Source organism: Trachymyrmex cornetzi, unplaced genomic scaffold (assembly GCF_001594075.2).
Source record: "Trachymyrmex cornetzi isolate Tcor2-1 unplaced genomic scaffold, Tcor1.1 scaffold2108, whole genome shotgun sequence".
Classification (NCBI taxonomy): Eukaryota; Metazoa; Arthropoda; class Insecta; order Hymenoptera; family Formicidae; genus Trachymyrmex; species Trachymyrmex cornetzi.
Window position 1 is genome coordinate 30919 of NW_017296750.1, and position 3443 is coordinate 34361.

General features: G+C 35.6%; 1 pseudogene; it reads left to right on the forward strand.

The window, feature by feature from the left end:
- The window catches only part of LOC108760015 (ras-related protein Rap-2a-like), a 7570-nt pseudogene extending 4383 nt beyond the window's left edge, over window positions 1-3187 (forward strand).
- Window positions 3188-3443: the final 256 nt, after the last annotated feature.

Genomic DNA, 3443 nt, shown 5'->3' on the forward strand with positions numbered 1-3443 from the left:
ACTGTTAGAAATGTTCTTAAATTTCATTACATTTTAAGTTACACAATTTGAAATTAATTTCATGACATTACATCAAATTTAATGTATTTATAATTAAAAAGTATATTTGTGTACCTATATATACATAAAATTTAATATATTTTTCATAAATTTAATGTTCATTAAATTTAAGTAACTACTGTAACTTAATTTTCAGTTAAATCATTCATTACTTTTAATTTCGTTCATAACCACAAGCTTCATTTACATGTAAAGGAAGCTCGTGGTTACATTTCTAATAGTGTACTATATAATAATTATAATCTTTGATATAAGAGGTACATAAGTAAGCGAATATCGACATAGGAGTTGTGTGGTTCAGTGAAAAAGTGGCAGCCTCGTAGAGCAGACTTGGAGACCAGGCCTCGGTTCGAATCTCGACAGGAACGGAGCTGATTTTCTCGTGCTATCGGCATATTATGCCTTACGACGAGTAATTTCGAGTGGTGAAAACATGCAATGTGAGTGACGAGTGCTAAATGAGTATTTTGCACTCGTATAAGTTTTTTCACTCAAATTTACGTTTTTACCACTCAAAAATACTCGTAATGTATACGTTTTTACCACTCAGATATACTCGTGTCCTGCATGAGTGCAATCCGTTTCAACCACTCATTTTTACGAAAAAGTTCCTGTTTGCGATCTAAAAACGGAGTCATACTCATTGAGTAAAGTGCACGTTTTCACCACTCAAATTAACCGTTCGCGCGGGCTAAAAACGGGCTAAAAACGGTGAAAAATTTTTATAAAGGGCTCTTAAGCGAGGGAAAGTGGAGCACGGGGGATACACGTAGGCGAGGGAAAGCGGAGCGCGGGGAGTACTCGTAGACGAGGGGAGCGCCTAAAAATATAATAAATTATATAAAATAAAACTTACCTCCTCGTTGTCTTCCTCCTTCTCAGCCTCCTCCTCCTCCTCCTCCTTCTTCTCTCCTCCTCCACGCGTTGGTTACTCCTCGGCTTCTTCTTCCTCCTCCTTCACTTCCACGAGGACGCGGATTAGCTCCTCCTCGTCGTGCAGCTGAAGGAGCTCCATCATGAATACGACGCACTCCTCGCTGCTTACGTTGTCAATATTAAAGGGGAAGCCGTTGATGTACGCGACTTCTTCCACCTTCTCCTCTTCCCAATCATCGATGATTATGGGAATCTCGTCCTCCTCCTCCTCCTCCTCCTCCTCCTCCTCGCCTAGGACGACGTCCTCTTCCATGCGGATGTCCTCTTCGACGGGGATGTCCTCTTCCGCCTCAATTAATTTTATTTTTTTACATGGAGGCTCATTGTTTTCCATGTCTTTTTTGTTTTCTTAGTCACATACACACACAAATTATCACATAAGCCGCTAAATATTTTTTACATAAACTATAGAAATCAAAGCCTTAAACGGTCTAGCTGGATCTTAATGCTTGTATGATTCTTATGTGAATTTATATACTACGTATACAGTCCCCAGAAACGCGCTTCGAAATGATTTTTCGGTCTTGAAACGCTAACTCTATTAAACTATCGCAGTAATATCACGAGTTAAATTGACTGGCAATTTAACAAATTTTTGATGCTTATATATATTCGCATTTTCGAAACAATCTTAATAATGTTGAATAACATATTAAATTCTGTAAATAATTAATTCTTATTGCGAAAAATATTACCTCGGCCGGGAGTCGAACCCGGATCTCTTGCATTCCGTGCGAAAATGCAAGAGATCCGGGTTATCCGAATACGTCCTAAAATATCTTTTGCATAGTGCATTTTAGAGAAAAAAATTTCGGATAAAACTTGTATAGTTTGAAGGGGGACGTAAAATGCCATTGATGGCACAAACGAAAAGTAGTTCTGCGTTATGGATAAATTACTCTATTTCACACAACGTTTCAGAATTTTCTAAATTTTCGAGTTGCCTAACTCCCCTTGTAAGTCGTATCAACAATAATAATTGTTTCTACTCGCTTATATTAATCAAATATGTTAGTGCCGTATAATAGATTTCCCGTTTTATTATAGTAATTATTATAACGCAATTGAAAATTTTAATTACTATTATTTATCATACGTACCAATATTGTTTTATTGCTTTATGGATTTATTAAAATATAATTCGACATGTGTAGATCAGCATTAATAAGAAAATACTAGTTATATATTTTTGTCATAATAAACTTGTGCAGATAAGATATATAAGAAGAGATAATTTCTTTACTTTATAATAACTTTTTTTCGCAGACCTGGTAAAACTAGAGACGGTAGAAAACGTTCAATTATCTCAATGTATTTTTATTAATTATTCTTTCCTTACTTGGATTTTTCTTATTTAAATTTTTTCTAATTGTTAACATGCTTTCAGAGAAAACATTAATAATGAACAAAAATTGAAAGTTTACAATATATTATTTGAAATAAGGGTTAAAGTTAAAAATTTTATTGATGTATAATGTTCTTTACAGTTAGTTATAATATAAAATTTATTTTTTATAAATAAATTTTTTTCTGAAAATAAGAAATATGTAAATTTTTTTTTACTAGAAATTCTGTGGTACAAATAATGAAAGGCCATCATCAATTTCGTCGTCGCTTCAGCCTACAACCTTCAGCACACTTGAAAGAAGAACAGGAGGATGGAGCAACAAAGAATGTCAGGTAATGCGAGAGAGTTTTCTTCTGTCTGTCATAAATTTAATTTAATTTATTTATTTAAATAATACGCTGAACTCTCTCTCTCTCTCTCTCTCTCTCTCTATCGGCTCGGCACAAAATTGTAGTGATGGGCGCAGCAAAAGTCGGCAAGTCTGCAATTATACATAAATTTCTGTATAATACTTTCACTCCAAAATATAAGCGGACTGTCGAAGAGATGCATCATGGGGATTTCAACGTTTCTGGAATCCATTTAATACTCGATATTCTCGATACATCCGGCTGGTACGAATTTCCTGCGATGAGAGAGCTATACATTAAATCAGGTGGCGCCTTCATTTTAGTTTACGACGTAAATGATTCAAATACTTTTCTCGAGGTGAAAGCACTCCGCGCCCAGATACATAGCACGAAAGGAGCAGTTCCGATTGTAGTCGTTGGTAACAAAATCGATCTTGTAGAGACAGAAAAAGAGGTGAGTTTCAGTCGGATCAGATTGAAATTGTTATTTTAGTCGGATCGAAACCAGAAATCCGACCGAAACCGTAATCGAACCGAAAACTTTTTTTCAGTTTTCGATTTGGTTGTCGGCCTAACTAAAATTCAGGTTTTGGTAAAAGTTCTGATTAGGGGACCCCCCAAACTCCGATTAGGGGACTCCTCCAATGACCTTGATCTTGACATATATTGTCAAGGTCATGACCCTAAGTAACCTCCAACAGGTTTTAGCCGTCGCTCACCCTTCGTTAAAAAGTTATTAACAATCAAAG